This window comes from Rana temporaria, chromosome 6, assembly GCF_905171775.1.
Source record: "Rana temporaria chromosome 6, aRanTem1.1, whole genome shotgun sequence".
Classification (NCBI taxonomy): Eukaryota; Metazoa; Chordata; class Amphibia; order Anura; family Ranidae; genus Rana; species Rana temporaria.
This window is the reverse complement of record NC_053494.1, coordinates 150,744,658-150,764,487: the sequence shown is the minus strand read 5'-3', so window position 1 is coordinate 150,764,487 and position 19,830 is coordinate 150,744,658. Positions and strand designations below refer to the sequence as shown.

Here is a 19,830-nt window from a genome sequence, read left to right as displayed (position 1 = left end):
TCAGCAAGCTGCACATGAAATCGCACTGCTTAGGAAGTTGCATTGAGGTAGCGGGACTTCAAAACCACACTTGTGTGAACCGGGGGTTAAAGCCGCAATCAGACCTTCTAAATAAGGCCAATGAATGAGCAGTGATATATAGAGTACAATAAACCACAGCAATTACCGTATTTATCTTCATATAGCACGCACCGGCAAATAGCGCGCACCCCCAACCTAGAAGGGAAATTTTCAGGGAAAAAAATAAAATACTTACAGTTTGAATGCCCTTCGTCGGTGTCTTGCCCGGCGGCCTTGTGCGGTCCGGCGTCCGTCTGCGGCCTTGGTGGTGTCCTCCCCGCTTCTCCCGCACTGTTTTTGAATCGATCCCCACTTCCCGCGTTGTGTTTGAATGCCGCCGCCGAAATATACCGAGCAAAGTACACTTGGGCATGCTCGCCTCCTCTTGCATAAAGGCTAGGAGGCGGCACAGGGCGTGACCTCTAGCGGAGCCGATCCTGGCTGAGTGTACCCGAGTGTACTGCGCTCGGTATATGTCGGCGGCGGCGTTCAAACACAGTGCGGGAAGCGGGTATCAGCGTATATCGCGCACCCACGATTTTACCCAAAAGTGCGTGGTATACGCCGATAAATACGGTAGATGTCAGTTTACAGTGGTCTGTGGGTCGGATTTGCAATAATAAGTGGAACAAAGTTGTTCCAGAAATGGGTTTAGGCCAGGGGTGTCAAACTCAATTTCATCGTGGGCCGCATCAGAATTATGATTGCCCTCAAAAGTGGCGGTTGTATCTGTAAGATTAGATGTCCAGCACATCCCCTCCCCTTGCATTAGATGTCAAGAGCCACCCCACCATCAGAAGTTGAGTACCCCACTCTGCCTTACATCACAGTGCACCCCCTTTCCTTATGCTGCTGCTGGGAAGAAGCTGGATGCATTGCTTGAAAGCAGAAAGTAAGGGTCTGGAGGAGGACCAGAGGAGGGCTGGAGCTCTCCTGCAGCTGCAGGAGAGGTGCGAGTAGGGTGACCACATTTCCAAACTGCCATTCAGGGTTTTTTTTTTATTTTATCTCCTGCCAGCGCATCGCCTCAGTGTGATAGCACTCAGGCTTTCACACTGAGACTGAGACTATTTTTAGCCCAAAAAGCGCCTGAAAAACGACCCAGTGTGAAAGGGGTCTTAACTGAATGAAATGTATCTTTTTATAAATAAAATGCTTGTTTTCTTCTTAGTTGCATAGAAGTGCTACTAATCTTCTGCAGCCTGTGCACAATGCCTGCTGTCGCACCCTTCACACTTCTCTCCTGCACATACTGCCTGTTGTAATACCCTCTGAACTCCTCTACTGCACATGCTGCTCCTTGTCATGCCCTCCGCACTCCCATCCTGCAAAATATCCCCCTGTCATACTCTCTGCATATAGCTCCCTCTGTTTTTAGACCTAGTTTAATTTTAGCCTGGAACTCCACTTTAAAGCGGACCTTCAGTCATTTTTATTTCAACTTTCCAGCTAATAAATCTTCTTCCCGTGTTGTTTAACATTGGATAGTAAAACATTTTTTTTTCTGATGGTAAATACCTTAAACAGACCACTTCCTCTTTTTTGTCTGGTCATTAGCCTAGGTTTATGACATCATGCACAGCTCTCGCTCTCACTCTTGTGAGTGTTTGCCAGGAAGGGAGGGGGGATGAGTCATAAGAGGGCCAATGAGAGCTGCAGGTGTGCCTCTGTGTAAATCGAGGAAGTGAATAGGCAGCAGCTTCAGCTGCCCACAGTTTAAATGGTTGCAGCCAGATTGAGGGGAGGGAGATTTCTGCAGCATATTTGGCAAGTACAGAATCACATTATATATAAAATAATATGCAAAGTGGTTGGAGGGAAGCTTCAGAATGGCAAAGATGCTTTTATTATAAATGATGTGAGCAGACTGCAGTTCCTCTTTAGGGACTGTTCAATGCTTCTGGACTTTCACAGACTGATTTGTGCTTCCTTACCAGTTTATATGAACTGGGCAGATCCACGTAGCGCGGCGCATTCTTCCGTCCGGCGTAGCGTATCTCTGATACACTACGCCACCATAACTTACAGCGTATCTTTGGTATCCTGAAAGAATTTGCTCCGTAAGTTACGGCGGCGTAGCGTAAATCTCCCGGCGTAAGGGCGCACAATTCAAATGTATGTGATGGGGGCGTGTTTTATGTTAATACGTCTTGACCCGACGTAAATGAAGTTTTTTTTAACGGCGCATGCACCGTCCGTGGGGGTATCCCAGTGCACATGCTCGAAATTAACCCGCAACAAGCCAATGCTTACGACGTTGACGTCATTCTACGCAAAGCTCTATTCGCGAACGACTTGCGCAAACGACGTAACATTTTCAAAATTCGACGCGGGAACGACAGCCATACTTAACATAGAATACGCCTCATATAGCAGGGGTAACTATACGCCGAAAAAAGCCTTACGGAAACAACGTAAAAAAATGCGCCGGCCGGACGTACGTTTGTGGATCGCCGTATCTAGCTAATTTGCATACTCAACGTGGAATGCGACGGAAACGCCACCTAGCGGCCAGCGTAAATATGCACCTACGATCCGACGGCGTACTAAGACGTACGCCAGTCGGATCGAGCCCAGATTCAGTCGTATCTTGTTTTGTGGATACAAAACAAAGATACGACGGGGCATTTTAAAAATTACGCGGCGTATCCATAGATACGCCGGCGTAATTCGTTTGTGGATCTGGCCCAATATATGTATGTTCGCAAGCCATATGGACCTTTTATGCAACTTGGCTTCAAATTGATGTGATTTGGCATTCGACACCATCAGATTTGGCACCATCAGTGCGACGCCACATTTGCAGGGCCTCACCGATTCCCAAATGTAGTTTATGTATTACTTTTGGCAACTTTAGGTGCATTTTTTATTTATTTTTTGTATAGACCTCAGTGCAGGAACTTGCACAGATGTCACCGAAATCGCCTCCGAAGTTGGACCGACGTGGGAATGAATGAAATTGTGCGAGTTCAGCTGAATTTGCATGCTGTCAGTGAGAACCTGGGCTACGGATATTATTTTCGTACCATTTGCACGCTTGTACTTTATTATTATTTTATGTTGCATTCAATTTTAGCGCTGCTTATAATTTTAACTTTGATATCAGCTAGGGAACAAAATAATCAAGTGGCTGCTGTTATTTTGTGTTATATGACTGAGCCCCTTTTTATTTATTTATATTTTTTTTACATTTGTCTCTTAGTGTGGTAGGGAAATAAAAGACAACACATAAAAAATCAAAATGTCGGAGTGTATCTATAAATAGCATCGACAACAAAATCTGTTACCAAGCTCGGGGGGGTGATTGTGATTTTTGCCCACAGGCACATGATGCAGCATCGCTTGTACTTCTTGTTGTTGCAGCATAAAGGGAAGTCTGAGGATGTGAAGTATCACGCCGTTAGCCGTGTGTTGTGTGCAGTCACACTGTGATTACATACAGACATGCATATTAAATAAAACGTGTCCCTGTCAATAAATTATTCCATAGCCCCTGGCAGGCCCCGCCTCCCCGGAGGTTATAGTACCTGACAGGTAGAGAAAATGAAATCTATAAATAACTCGTCCCCTTATTGGCTGCAGGGCACAAATATACAACACGTGAAGCGGACTGGCCAATCACAGCTGCCGAGGAGCTCAGGGGCTACCTTAGGCGGCCTGATCTTTGACTGACAGTAACCACGACCAATAATCTCCCTCGGTGGGCTCCAGTCCCACCCAGCTGCGAGGGATTGGAGTATTCATGAACTGGGGTGGTGCCGCCAGGGGGGGTGGTCACTGAACAGCAACCTGCCATTCTTCTCTGTAGTGACGACCGTTCTCTCCAATCACAGATAAACTCTGTGCAACTTTCAACTTCTATTGGTTGGAGTAAATGGGTTGGGCTGACTTTCTTGTTCAGAGTGGCAGCCCGTTCGGCCAATGAGCGGGCAGTACGAACTAGGGCGCTGTGTGAGGAGGTGCGCGGGATGTCGGCCGCTCGGAGCCTCGGGTAGAACGGGAGGATATACGAGCTTTGTGGGCGGAGATAGAAGAAGGCCCGGTAGGTCGGGAAGGCCGGGGGAAGCTGATAAATACTTGGCTGAGGTGAGGAGGGGAAGCAACTGGGACGTTTACATCACCTGTTTACTTCATTGTGCCCGGGCAGAGGAGAGAGAGCTGTGCAGACAGACACATGTATGTGACTCTCCCTCAGAACACTCAACACAGACACATGTATGTGACTCTCCCTCAGAACACTCAACACAGACACATGTATGTGACTCTCCCTCAGAACACTCAACACAGACACATGTATGTGACTCTCCCTCAGAACACTCAACACAGACACATGTATGTGACTCTCCCTCAGAACACTCAACACAGACACATGTATGTGACTCTCCCTCAGAACACTCAACACAGTCACATGTATGCGACTCTCCCTCAGAACACTCAACACAGTCACATGTATGCGACTCTCCCTCAGAACACTCAACACAGACACATGTATGTGACTCTCCCTCAGAACACTCAACACAGACACATGTATGCGACGCTCCCTCAGAACACTCAACACAGACACATGTATGTGACTCTCCCTCAGAACACTCAACACAGACACATGTATGCGACTCTCCCTCAGAACACTCAACACAGACACATGTATGTGAGTCTCCCTCAGAACACTCAACACAGACACATGTATGTGAGTCTCCCTCAGAACACTCAACACAGACACATGTATGTGAGTCTCCCTCAGAACACTCAACACAGACACATGTATGTGACTCTCCCTCAGAACACTCAACTCACACTGTGCAATATGTATATATCTATATATTGTATATGTATGGCTCTGAGCAATTCCAGGTCCCAGCTTGTTCTGTCACACAGCATGGCAGGGCATTGCAGGACTTGTAGTTCCTCTGCAGCTCATTATTGCTCACACTTACAAGACTTGATTGATCCGCAGCCTGTGGATTGTCCCCCCCAAGTGTTGTCGTGCTATACACCTCAGTCTCCTAGCACCGTGTCTTCACAAACACACCTTAGTTAGTGCATGAGCACCTACCTGTAGGATAAAATCGCTGAATGTCATGTACACCGCATGGGTCAGTTTCAGTGGCTACAAACCAGAGCGAAAAGCCTTGGCTGTGTGCGGAGAAATGTGCCACCATGCTGTCATTCCCTGTGCACATGCTTCATACGTGCTTTTGTTGTAGAGCTGAATTGGGCGGTACATGGGTTGAAAGCGGCATTAAAGTGGTTATTATGCTTAATGTACACGGGACGCTTTACAACCTCCCCAGAACGATTTATCTTGACAGGTCGTAAACAACGTTTAATTACTTCCCACCCGGCCACTGTGCATATACTGCCAGGTGGGCGCTTCCTCCTTCTGAGTGGACGTTCAGGAGCGTCCCTCAGGAGGGGATCGTGAGATCCCACGCAGCCCCGATGCACTTGTGTCAGCTGGACTCGGTGATTGGCCCTCCTGATCACACGACGGCTGTGTCCAATCACAGCCGTCGTGATGTAAATAGAGAGCCGGTTGCTCGCGATTGGCTCTCCTCACTAGGGATGAGCTGAACACCCCCCCCTTCTGTTCACAGCAGAACATGCGAACAGGCAAAACATTTGTTCGAATATGCAGACACAGTTAGTCTATGGCACACGAACATGAAAAATCAAAAGTGCTAATTTTAAAGGTATTGTCATAAAAAGTGTTTGGGGACCTGGCATGTCCGGGAGCAGTGATTTTAATAATGCTTAAAGTGAAATATTCTTTTAAATTTCATACCTGTTGTTGTGTGTGTTTTTTTTTTTTTTTTTTTTATAGTATGCCTGTAAAGTAGCACATGTTTCCCATGTTCATAACAGTCTCTGCACAAAATGACATTTCTAAAGGGAAAAAAGGTCATTTAAAACTACTCGCGCCTATAATGAATTGTCGGGTCCTGCACCAAATAAAACAAAAATGGCCTGGGGGTTCCTCCCAAAATTCCATACCAGACCTTTATCTGAGCACGCAACCTGGCAGGTCACAGGAAAAGAAGGGGGGGACGAGAGAGGGCCCCCCCTTCTGGACTGTACCAGGCCACATGCCCCCCACATGGGAAGAATGTCCCCATGTTGATGGGGACATGGGCCTCATCCCCACAACCCTTGCCCGGTGGTTGTGGGGGTCTGCGGGAGGGGGGCTTATCGGAATCTGGAAGCCCCCTTTAACAAAGGGGACCCCCAGATCCTGGCCCTCATGTGAATTGTCAAAATGTAAAAAAAAAAAAACACACACCAAGTTGGGACAAGTCCTTTTTAATAAAATAAAAACCTCCAGTACCATAATCCTTCTACGATCCCGGTCCTGAACCCGCCGCTACGAACGATACCGCCTCTATCGGAGGCTCCCGGCCGAATGACGCGTGAGCTGTCCGACCGCTCTTTTATAACCGAGAGCGGGGCCAGCCGTGACGTGTGACCCCACCCCTCTGACGCGTCACAGGAAACCCCTGTTGCGTCAGAGGGGGCAGGCTCACCTGTCTATGTCACGGGTGGCCCCGCCCTTGGTTATAAAACAGCTGTCAGACAGCTTGCGTGTCATTTGGCCGGGAGTCTCCGGTGGAGGCGGTATCGCTCATAGCGGCGGGTCCGTGATCGTAGAAGGATTACGGCGCTGGAGTTTTTTTTTTTTATTAACAGTGTGACTGCTCTGAAAGCTGAAAATTGGTCTGGGAAGGAAGGGGTGAAAGTGCCCGGTATTGAACTGGTCAAAAAGTCAGGTTTGCCACGTTTACATGCCAAATAGTCAAAAGTTAAAACCGCCTGTAAACTAAACGCGAGTTGCCACATTTACAAGCTGTTACAGGCGTATCAAATGCCTCTGAACATCCTGAACACATCTTTTTACTTTCCCAAAAAATGCTTTTAAACTCAACTGCCTATAAATGACCCTGTGTTCATGTACTGATAAGATAACAGAGGAGTTTCAGGAACAGTCGAAAAAAACCCGTCAAACTGCTCCTAAACGTCCGTATACCAGCCGCAGTGTACATGAAGCCCCATCGCGATCCAGCAATGTGTATAAGAGGCTTGGGTCTCCAGGGACTCGTCCTCCTCATTGGCTCCCATTGCTGTCAGTCACAAGAGAAGGGGCTGGGCTGGGCTGAGCCACAGCTCTGTGTGTGAATGGACATGCAGAGCAGCAGGTTTGGGGAAAACTGCTTGCTCTGGGGGCACTCTGCAGGAGGAAAGGGCCAGGAGTGTTTACCCCGAGAAGAGGACGAGTGCAGTGGCTCTGTACAAAACTTGCATTTCAATATCACTTTAAACACCTCCTGCCCGCCGTATAGACAAATGGAGGTGGGGGCTCTCTGGTTCTGGGACAGCGTCATATGATGTTGCGCCAGTATTACCGTGCTTTGCAACCCTGGTCTCGGTAAAGAATTGATGCAAGGCTCTTTACCCATGTGATCAGCTGTATCCTATGACAGCTGATCACATGTAAACAAGGAAATGCCAGTTATTGTCTCTCCTCACACGCTGTCAGAGCCGATAATTGGCATTTCCTCACAGGGGAGACCTGTACAGATAATCGGGGCACTGATTAGTGTGATGTATCACTGGAGAAAATTAAAATCCAACTCTGTCACACAGTGGGAGATCGCTGCTCTGATCCGGGCACTGGTGAGGCTGCATCTGACAGGCTGAGACTGCAGACATGATACAAGAGATGGTCAGAGACTTGAGACTGCATTGTTCTTGAGCTTTTCTTGCACTAAAGGTGCCAATAATAAATTCATATTAACTTAAATTGATATCAATTAAAAAGTCGAATATAATACAATTTTATATATATATAAAAATAGAAAAAAATAACTGACATTTTTGTTTTTGGCTATGTGCATCCTGCATTTTCGATTTCCGCACCAAAATTTCAATTCGGTGCCCCCCTAATTGCTGCCCATCAGTGCCGCCTAGCAGTGCCCATCAGTGAAGGAGTAAAATTACTTTTTTACAAAACAGAAACACTTTTTTTTTTTTTTTTTTTTTTTTTTTTTACTTTCTGTGTTTTTTTAGCAAAAAATAAAACAGTGGTGAATAAATACCACCAAAAGAGAGCTCTGTTTGTGTGAAAACAAACAATAAATTTCATTTGGTTACAGATTTGCATGACCATGCAATTGTCATTCAAAGTGTGACAATGCTGAAAAATGGCCTAGGCAGGAAGGGAGTGAAAGTGCCCAGTATTGAAGTTGTTAAAGGCTTGTTTCACCTTTAGGAAAAAATGCAAATTTTTTTTGCAGGGGAAAAAAAGTATATTTATTTATTTTCGTACAGGAGCCTGCAAAGCATTGCAGTAAAGCAATGTCGGGCTCCTGAAGACAGTCACTCCAGTTTTCTTGCCTGTACCTCCTGTATGGGCTTTCTGGAGTATCTGAAGTATCAGTGGACTTACAAGGGTGCTCATCAGCACCTTTGCAGTTCATTGAGAACTACAAGCTGTTTGTGGTGGAAGACTGGACTTGTAGTTTCTTCATTCACAGATTGCAGTAAATAAATGACGTGTCTGTGCAGGTGGAGCCCCGTACAACTGCACCAAAATGTGACAGCGGGTGTAGGGAGAGGATCCCCTTCCCACTCTCACAGCTGAAGGGGGTGAGCAGGGCTTGAGCAAAAGGTGAGCTTATTCTTTAAAGGTGAAGTATGGAATTTAGAAAAAAAATAAAATTTATACCCCACCTAGGTGGATGCTGCATCTGTCCCCTGCCGACTCTGCACTGAGAACTGAGTGATCAAACACCACTGATCGCTCAGTTCTCAGCATTCCGTGAGCAGAGACTGAGACTGTCGGCTTGAGTGCTGGGCTGTGGAGGGAGGGGCCGGCTCAGGCTCTTGGCAAATAGCTGGAATGCTGAGCCAGGTACCAGTCGGCTTCTGAGCAACCTTTTGGTTGGGATCTTTTCAGAGCCTGGACCAGCTTTGTGACATCAGCTGACAGCAGACTTTAGCCCGCTGTCAGCTGAAAATAGATCACCTGAGTGCAGAACGAACTGCACACCTGAGATCCATAGAAGTACAGCCAAAATAGCTTTGGATATACTTCTCCTTTTTAAACTCGGAACCAAAAAATATATTGCGGTTTACCAAACCTTAAAGTGGAACTACAGGCAATAAGCTTACCTCCTATCTAACGGTTCGGGTCACTCACTAGTGCTGGCATCCTATCCCTGGGTGCTAGTCTTTGGGCATCTCCATTGGCTAGTTTAGGATGACAACTCCCTGGCACACAAGGACTATGCCAGCGCTGTAAGCTGAGCTTTGCATGCACAGCTCAGTTCACATGCCACAGAAGACTGTGATCAGGCAGGTAGGTGTATTTTATCACTAAAGAGACTTTGCAAGTCTCTTCTGTGGTGATAGGCAACCGTTTCGCAGACTGTTATTAAAAGCTTTCTGTCCCACTTTAAAAGAGAAGTATGGGAATCAAAAGAGAACAAAAATAAAATAAAAATACTTGCCTAGATGGCTGCATCTGTCCCCTGCCACCTCTAGGACCGAGAACTGGGTGATCAAACACAGCTGATCGCTTGGCTCTCTGTCCTCAGCCTGCAGAGAGCTGGTGATTTTCGGTCACCGGCTCTCTGCTCTGCCCCTCCAGTACTCACTGGAGCGCTGGGCTGTGGAGGGGATGGGAGAAACTGGCTCTGGCTCTCTGCGGCTCACTGAAATGCTGAGCCATATGTCAGTCCAGGCTTCTGGGTGGATCCTGACCATATGGGTCTTTTCAGAGCCTCTGCGACATCAGCCAACAGTCTCAGCTGAAAATGGATTACAGGAGAGCAGAACTAACTGTACTCCTGTGACCCAGAGAGAAGTAAAGCCAAAAAAGCTTTGGTCATACTTTTCCTTTTTACATGTGGTGGTTGCTTTAAATTTTCTTTTTTTTTTTTTTACTTTTTTAATTTCCTGGTAATCTGGCTGGTAACATACTTCCTGTCATAAAGTGGTATTAAACCCCAAAAGTAAAACAATATTGTATTGCAGCATGCCACTTCATAGATGTCATGGCTGCTGTAGTTTTTCTTTCTTTTTTTAAAGCTTTTTTAGAGCTTTAACAGGCTCTCCTGCAAACATAGCAGTTAGTGTTGAGACAAACCATTTATCACTGCCAGGGGTGCTTTCATTGATCAGTATTTGTGTATGTGAAATCTTTATACCTTTTTAAAGGGAATGTAAACCCTCATGTTTTTTCACCTTGTGAAAAACCTTCTGTGCTGCAGCTCCCCACCAGACCCCCCTTTTCTTCCCTGAGCCGATTGTTCCAACGACGAGCACAGCAGCTCCAGACGCTGTCTCGGGGTCCTCATTGGATAAGTTAATAGCGGTAGGAGCCATTGGCTCCCGCTGCTGTTTATCAAATCCAGTGACACGGGGGGTGGGTCCTCAATGGACGCAGCAGCAGGACGCGGGAGCATGCCCACACAAGTGTCCCAATGGAATGCGGCTCTCCGTGGGGGTACTCCAGAAGAGGAGGAGCCAGGAGTGCTGCTGGGGGACCCCAGAAAAAAAAATGTCAGTTTGTGTCCAATTTGTTTGCCGCAATATCGCAGTCCCACTATAAGTTGCTGATCGCTGTCTATTTGTGGGGGGAGGGAAAGGACATACGTTTTATTTGGGTACAGTGTTGCATGAACACGCAATTGTCGGGTTAAAATAACAGTGTTGTATAAAAAAAAAAATGGCCTGGTTAGGAAGGGGGGGGTAAACCTTCCTGAGGTCAAGTGGTTAAAGTAGATGTAAACCCAATTGTAAAAGCTTTAACATGTGAAAGTAGATTTAAACCCTAACTGGGTGACATTTTAATTTGCCAAAGCACTGTGTATGATAAACAATTTGTAATTTTTCTGTTATTCAGAAAATACCCATTTTTTTGTATCTCCGTGCTTCTGATTTCCTGTGGCATCTATAGAGGTTCAAAAGAAAAAGCAAAAGCATTGCTCCTGCAGTTGTAAGCTGTGAATATTTACTTTTCTAGAGGGTGACGAGTTCAAACTTCCCTGTCTTCAAGCGGTACTGTCTCTGGCAAAGTCTTCGGCACTCAAAACTTCTTGCATTATTCCATGCTACGCTCATTGGTTCTTCCCGCCAGTCCCTACTGTGTCTTGAAGGGGTCAATGGGAGGTACCACAGTCTGCGTCAAAGGATGCGGGTGTTCAACACTATCTTTAGATTTAAATGTTAAAGTGGTAGTAAACTCTGTACTACCACTTTTACCTACAGGTAAGCCTATAATAAGGCTTACCTGTAGGTATAAAGAATATCTCCTAAACCTGTACGGTTTAGGAGATATTCCCCTCGCAATGCGCCGCTGATTGCAGTGGCGAATGCGCAGTGCGGATCCTCGGCTAAAGGCCCGGCAGCCACCAGACCTTGCCGGAATGAAGTCTCCCGCACGCATACGCGGGAGTGACGACATCGCAGCTCCAGGGGCGATACCCGGAAGACACGCCGAGGCAAGATGATATTTACCTGACATTCTCCTCATTTGAGCCTGTTAATAGCTGTAGCCTGATTTCTACTTTAGTGATGTCACCAGCGCAGACGCAATTTGGTCCATATCTATGGCATGCTGTTGTGCCATTCCTCACATGTCTGACAAAGGGGTCCTACGTGACTCTGAATCGTTGCACTGTTCTTGTGATGTCATAATGCAATAAACAATCCGTTTGGACTCTACTTTTTTGACCCATGGTGTGCTGGCAAATATTAGAAAAGACAATGGGAAAGAAAGGGGATAATTTGCGGTGTACAGGACAGGATATGGCAGTAATGATGAGAAAGGAAAATATTTTTATGAAAATACAAAATATTTTTATTAAATATATGTAAAACAAAATTCAATCAATATAATAGATAGTTGTGGTCATTAAAATACATAGTTCTGCTTTAGGCTGCATTCACACCTAAGCGACAGCCGCGTACGCGTGTAGCGGCAGATTTGCCGCGATTACAAATGTTTCTTTTTTTTTTTTTTTTTTTTTCTAAAGTATTCCCATTGCTGTCTATGGGAAAACGCGCCTGTCGCGTGAAAAAAAGGGTCCGGGACTTTTTTTCAGGCGACAGGCGTTGCGCGTCTATGAGATGTGAACCATCTCCATAGACGGCAATGGGAATTCTCCCCTCAAGCGACAGAAGCGTCCCGCGTCGGGCGTTTTGTCGCTTAGGTGTGAATGGGGCCTAACTGCACGTGGAGATCACATATTCCCAACATGTTTCGCAGTACTTGCTTCTTCAGGGCAAAGCAAAATCCAAGCAGATAAAGTTTATGGCTGAACAAAACAGAATACATAGGATTAGCTATGCAATAGGTAAATAATAATGTGTAATATATATATAAAACATGTGTGGCTAAGGGCAAGGAAATATTCCAAACTAGGGGAGGCAAACAAAAAAGCAACCACCAGAGAGGAGGGCGCAGGCACTCCCGAGAGCCGGGATGGATGGGTAGGCCCTGGATAGGGTCAATACCAGGCTCCAAATATAGTCAAACAGGTGCTATGGAAGCATGTGGTACATCTAGGGCTGTAGGAACAGACAAAGTCCAAAGAGCAAAAAACAGAAAATAATAAAGACAAACAAAACAAAAAAACACATGAGAAAATGATTGGGTTTGGGGTCTAGTGATGTTTTTTTAAAAAAAATTGCGGTTAAATACTCACGAAAAATAGGCGATCAATAAAGAGCTGAGAAAAGGACACCTATCGCAGTGTCAATAATTGACTTTCAAAAATTTAAATGGCTACCAGCAATCCTCCCTGATGGCAGAAGATTAGATAATTTTATAATATAGGTTTGAATGAAAAGGTGGGTGAAAGAGAGATGAACAAGGTTTAGAAGTAATGAAGATAATATTCTAAGAGCGTTCAAAATTGAGAGCTTGAGACATTGTTTCAAAAATGTTTCAAAACAGACAAGCAGATCTCCATATATAAAAAAAAAAAAGGGGGAAAAAGTTAAAAGGGTCACTAAAGGATTTTTTTATTTTAGCTAAATAGCTTCCCTTACCTTACTGCAGTCCTGGTTTCATGTCCTCATTGTTCGTTTTTGCTTTGATGTTGTGCTCTGATGTTGCTGTAATTCCTCTCTGTTCTGGACACTTCCTGGTTGTCTGTTTCCTGATCACCACAGTACTGGGAGATTTCTCACTGTGGTGACTAATCAAGGAGGTGTGATTACTGTGTGTCTAAAACCCCACAGCACCAATCCAGTTTCGTTTTACAAACCATCACTGCCCTCTATTGGCTCTCTGGCTCTGTACATCAGAGAACCAGAAACAACAGCAAAAGCAAAACTAAACTGTAGGTACATTATATGATTGGTTTTTAATCATTTTTAAAAGGAATCCGTTAACTATTATGTCTCTATACCCTGTAAACAGTCATTTCAGGAAAAAACATTTTTTTTTCCTTTTAGTGACCCTTTAACCACTTCCCGCCCGGCCTATGGCCGATTTACGTCCGGGACGTGGTTCTGAAATCCTGACAGGACGATTTCATGCCGCGGGCGCCCGTGGGGGCGCGCAGAGCGGCGATCGGTGATGCGGGGTGTCAGTCTGACACCCTGCATTTTCGATCTCGGTAAAGAGCCTCCGGCAGAGACTCTTTACCACGTGATCAGCCATGTCCAATCACGGCTGATCACGATGTAAACAGGAAGAGCCATTGATGGCTCTTCCTCACTCGCGTCTGACAGACGTGAGTATAGGAGAGCCGATTGGCGGCTCTCTTGACAGGGGGGGTTCGCGCTGATTGTTTATCAGCGCAGCCCCCCCTCGGATCACCACACTGGACCGCCAGGGATGCCCACCCTGGACCACCAGGGTGGGCAAAACAAAAAAAAAAAAAAAGCCTGCAAAAAAAAAAAGTCTGACAAAAAAACAAAAAAAAGCATTAAAAAAAATAAAAAAATAAATAAAATGCCAATCAGTGCCCACAAATGGGCACTGACTGGCAACCTGGGAAAATCAGTGCCGCCCCACAGTGTCCATCAGTGCCACCCCAGTGTCCATCAGTGCCACCCCCAGTGCCCATCCATGCCCAGTGCCCATCTGTGCCACCCATCAGTGCCGCCTATGTGTGCCCATCAGTGCCGCCTATGTGTGCCCATCAGTGCCGCCTATGTGTGCCCATCAGTGCCGCCTATGTGTGCCGCATACCAGCGCCGCCAATCAGTGCCACCTCATCGATGTCCATCAGTGCCATCTCATCGGTGCCCATCAGTGCCGCCATATCAGTGCCCGTAATTGAAAGAGAAAAACTTATTTACAAAAAAATTAACAGAAAAAAATAAAAACACAATTTTTTTTCACAATTTTCAGTCTTTTAGTTGTTGCGCAAAAAAAATCGCAGAGGTAATCAAATACCACCAACTGAAAGCTCTATTTGTGGGGAAAAAAGGACGCCAATTTTGTTTGGGTACAGTGTAGCATGACCGCGCAATTGCCATTCAAAGTGCGACAGTGCTGAAAATTGGCTTAGGCGGGAAGGTGCGGAAGTGCCTGGTATGGAAGTGGTTAAATAGTGTTATTTCATAATAGGTCCGTGAGCCATGCTGGTCAATGTAATTGTAGCAAAAGATTGTATGAAAACAATCTTCTCCCAAGTTAACAAAGTTGGTAGTCCAAACAGGGGAGAAGAGAGAAAGAAAAGCACGAATAGTGCTGAAAAATAATAAACGGAACAAACTCCATCAAGACAAGAAAAGTGCATTGGAATAGACTGAAAACAAAGGGTCTTGAATCAGAAGGTTTGCTTACCAGAGAAATTGGAGTAAAAAACACACAGTCCGTGCGCCTTTGTGACTTTCTGAACTAGTTTCCAGCTGGTTGTTGCTGCAGCTCCCAAACTTTTGCGAGCTTATCCAGGAACGTGTGCGATGGGAATATGGAGTATTATTAATGCCGTCAGTCAAGACAGCCTCCTGTTGTGCCAGCATCTGTTATTTGTGGCATGGCTATTCAGTAGAAAAGTAATGTCCCGCTGCCGAGGCTTGGGTAATGCATAATACAATCTCGCATGCGCGAGATTACAGGTCCTCATTGAGCGAGGATGGAAGCAGTATCGCGCTGGATGTGGAAGGGAATACCCATGATGGCACAGGCTTCGGTATGGATAAAGAAAAGTGAAAGCAATGGGAAAAAAACTATTCTAATACAAGCAATTACGGGAAATAATGGAGCGAGTTTATCACCGCTTTAACATTTGTTATGTTTTAAATGCATTATAAACATGTTATGTACCTGGCATATAACACTAGGCTACAATCAATAGAAAATGGTTGGCGCTTGTGGTTTATAACTGGGTGTGTCTGTATCAAAGATGAATGCCAGTACTTTGATTTGTTTGGCAGGTTAAGGCCAGAGTTTATGGATGTTGTGGAGGTAGGATGGAATTTACTTACTTTCAAGTTTAAGCTTGAATCCTAATACCATCTGAGTAATAAGACAGGCTGTGGAAAGAGTAGTAACTGAATTTCATTAGCAGTTTTTGATTTGGATAGCCATTCTATCTTTTATTTCTTTGCAGTCTTAGGGCTCTTTCACACGTCCGTTCAGTTTTTCAGATCAGTTTTTTTTTTCCATCAGTTGATCCGTTTTTCCATCAGTTTTTCGTCAGTTTTTCATCAGTTTTTGCATCAGTTTTTCCATCAGTTTTTCCATCCGTTTTTGCATCAGTTTTTCCATCCGTTTTTTCATCCGTTTTTTTTTTTTTTTTTTGGGCTTTTTACATAGAAAAACGGATGTTAGCGGAACGGATGATAAACGGATCATCCGTTAACGTCCGTTTTTCGTCCGTTCCGTTTTTTAGACGGAAGAAAAATAGGGTTTTCTTCCGTCCAAAAAAACGGAACTTAATGCAGACGGATGCTAACGGACGTTAGCGGATGCTCATCCGCTAACGGACGCTAGCCCATAGGGAATCATTGCGGTCCGTTAACGGACGTCCAAAAAACGGACGAACGGAACGGACGTGTGAAAGAGCCCTTTGGCTTCATTTCCACTGGCGTTTTTACAGCCACTGTTAGGCTTTTTTACAGCTTAAAAACGCCTGTCCATGTTTATTTTGTAAAAAAAAAAAAAAAAAAATTTTTTTCGTGAGCTGCAGCTTTAAAAATGCAGCGGTCGCGTTTTTGAGTGTTTGTGAGCGTTTTCGTGCGTTTTTGAGCGTTTTTTAACGTCTGGCGTTTTTACAGCTCTACTCTGGAGCTTCAGAACGCCCTGGTCCTGCGTTTTTTTTACAGCTCAAAAACGCCTATGCCATTTGCAGCTCAAAAACTTCTATGTGGGCATGATGCCATAGAATAACATGGACAGGCGTTTTTAAGCTGTAAAAAACGCTCAGAAAAGTGGCTGTAAAAACGCCAGTGGAAATGAAGCCTAATGATTACTTTTTATACAATATGGCAACACTACAATTTGATAACCATATGTTATAAGCCTTTGCAAGATGAGGTTTATTGCACCTAAGGCCCAATTCCACATTTATTTCTCACCTCTGATTTCCCTTAGTAAGACAGACTGTATCCAAGTTCATGCATCTGTCACATACAGATGTACTGTATATGATCAGATGTGTGGGAAGATCTGTACATCTGTTCCTGTCTTTGATTTTCTCTTCCCCCTTTTTTTTTTAATAATCTGCTGGCCATGACATTAGGGAATTAAAGCTATATGCATATAACCATTGCAGTTTTCAACGCTGTACACGGCTCTGCATCCATGTAAATGTAAATGAGCCCTAAGTTGTAAAGTTATCTATCCACTCATCACTTGTAACTCTGATAGGCTAAATCACTCACTAATTTCTTAAATCTCTTGGTCTTCAGTGTTGACAGATGGTGGTCCTGGCTCTGCCATGAAGTTTCTCATTCTCTCCTAACTGGTGAGTGAAACTGCAAATTTATGTGAAGTAATTCCACCATTAGAATAGTTGAAGTAAGTGGGTCTGCTGTCCATTTGGTGGCCAATGGATATATATATATTCGGCAGCATGGGGGGGGCAGTCCCTTTATGGGTTAATAACTTGCTGATCAGAGCTATAGAATTGTTCAGCAGAGTCTTCTGAACAATTCTGATATCATTTTTTGGTCCTTGAAGTGACGATAAGCTTATAGGAGAGGGAGAAAGAAGGTCCGTATGGACTTGGCAGTGAAAGGGTTAAGGGATAAATATATGGACAGCTTTACTGTCCTAATTCTGAGGATTTCATGAGAACCTGCTAGAAATGAATGAAGGTCCGCTGTTGCCAGGGTGGATTTAATTTAAATCAAGTCTCTTTTAAATCACTGGTAAAAAGGCTTGCTTTAAACCATAATTTTTAACCACTTCCTTACTGGGCACTTAAACCCCCTTCCTGCCCAGAGGACTTTTTGCGATTCGGCACTGCGTCGCTGTAACTGACAATTGTGCGATGTGGCTCCCAAACAAAATTGATGTATTTTTTTCCCACAAATAGAGCTTTCTTTTGGTGGTATTTAATCACCTCTGCGGTTTTTATTTTTTGCGCTATAAACAAAAATAGAGCGACAATTTTGAAAAAAATAAAATAATTTTTTTTACTTGCTATAATAAATAGCTCAATTTTTTTTTTTGTTTATATCCTCAGTCTAGGCCGATACGTATTCTACATATTTTTAGTAAAAAAAAAAAAAAAAAATTGCAATAAGCGACTGGTTTATAGCGCCTACAAAATAAGGGACAGAATTATTATTTTTCATTTTTTTTTTTTTTTTTTTTTTTTACTAGTAATGGTGGCGATCTGCAATTTTTTTTTTTTTATTGCGTCTGCGACATTATGGCGGACACTTTTGACACATTTTTGGCACCATTCACATTTATACTGCGATCAGTGCTATAAATATGCACTAATTACTGTATAAATGTGACTGGCAGGGAAGGGGTTAACACTAGGGGGTGAGGAAGGGGTTAAATGTATTCCCTATATAGTGTTCTAACTGTGGGGGAAGGGGGGTGACTGGGGGAGGTGACCGATCTGTGTCTCTATGTACAAGAGACACAGATCGGTCTCCTCTCTCCCTGACGGCACCGCTGTCTGTGAGAGCCGGCAATGAGAAATGATCTCCTATGTAAACATATGAGATCATCTCTCATTGGTTGCACAGATCGCCTAGCAAACGGCCACTCAGATTGGCAGTTCACGGCGATCTGTGATTGGCTGTGTCCATGGGACACGGCCAGCACAGCAGTTCCCCGCTGCGCGCTCAGGAGCGCGGAAAGGGGCGGACGTCAAATGACGGCGCCCCAGAGAAGTAGAATCACCCTGCGGCCGTCGGGAAGTCGTACGGCCGTCGGGAAGTGTTTAAAGAACTGTCATCTCTGTCCCGCAGTGGCTCCTCCTCTGACCTGCTGTTGACTCACTGACAGTCCTATTCATTTTAATTGGATGGCTGGTGATGTGGCAGTAGCACAACAAGGTGAGGGACGTGGCGGCGGCAGGTGAGTGGTTGCCCGATAACAGGCGCTGCCATGATGGATCTGAATTGACAGGTGCTCTTTAAATGTAAGGACGCATTCCTGCTGGTAGTTGGAATCTTTAATTTCCCAATTCGTCTTTCAGGACAGCACCTTGAGAGATAGTGACTCCACCCTCACCCACAGGAAACGCCTTCTACTTCCTCCAGATCTTTAAAGGGAGGCGCCTCCCTAACACACCTCAGTTGTTGTGTTTCCTCCGGCCTGGAGGGAACATCTTCTGTGAGGGGAGTAAATATCTCAGGTGTTCCTGGGAGACGGCTTCCCTCCTACCTTTCTCCAGTTGAGACCGTCTGTCCTCCCGTACTACCCGAACGGAAGCGGTAGTTTTCGGGCTCCTCTTCCCCCTTTGTGCTCGGCGAGAGCCAGAAACACTCGGTGACCTGGAAGGAACGGCGGTCGCGCGTGCGTCGCCGCCATTTTGGCGTGGCCAGGATGGAACAGCGGGTTGCCGGGTTAGCGCGAACGTCTTTTTCGGTGTGACCGCAGGGGGAAGAGGGAGGACAGAGGCTGGGGCCTTTTTCCGTTTCTGGTCCGGTGCAGCGGCACTATTGGAGTCCGGAAACGGTGTGTGAGCCACGGTGAAGCGCTGTTCATCTGCAATAGAGGTTACAGCGGTGGGACAGGCACAGGCACCAGCAGGGCCAGGTAGGAGGCAGCAGTTTAAGTCTGCCTGTTTTTTTCCTTACCTGTATCTTTTTTTGCTTTCCGGTCTCCTTTTTTCTAATCCCCCTAGTGGCAAGGGGCCTGTCGGTACACTGGATTGGACACATTTCTTTCCTAGTGCACCCATGTGGGGGGGGTCCATTTATTGGGACTGGGTCTCATTAAGGATTCCCCTGCTTTCTTTCTTCTCCCCAGGTAGATGGGCGAGAACTATAAGAAGGCTCTATGCAGCACATGCATTGCTTCTTTTGTTCAGGAGGAATCAACCCCTATGCAGGACAGCTGGTTACCTCCGTAAAGAAAGAACTCTTTGCCACGATTCAAACTTTTCGTGACTCTTAGTTTCCCTTCCACAACTCGGGCCTTCACCTCTCAGGAAAGGTCACTCCCATGTTCCTTCCAGTGAGGATTCAGAGGGGTCGGGGTTTATCCCTGGGGGAGGTGTATGGTTGCTTCGAATTTTTTTTTTTTCAGTAAGGTTCTAAGTTAATATGTCCGCAGGTATGCAGATCTGAGTGAGCAAAGCGCAGGACATGTCCGATCTACTCAGTTATTTCTGACGCCAATGGGCA

At 45.4% G+C, this 19,830-nt stretch overlaps 1 protein-coding gene across 1 annotated transcript in view; it reads left to right on the top strand.

Moving 5' to 3' along the window:
- The first annotated feature begins 3,961 nt into the window (after nt 1-3,961).
- HDAC4 (histone deacetylase 4) overlaps nt 3,962-19,830 on the top strand; it is a 294,548-nt gene continuing 278,679 nt past the window's right edge. Inside the window, exon 1 of the mRNA XM_040357576.1 lies at nt 3,962-4,146. The gene's annotated coding sequence lies outside the window, so the exon portion shown is untranslated. The remainder of the gene's footprint in view (nt 4,147-19,830) is intronic.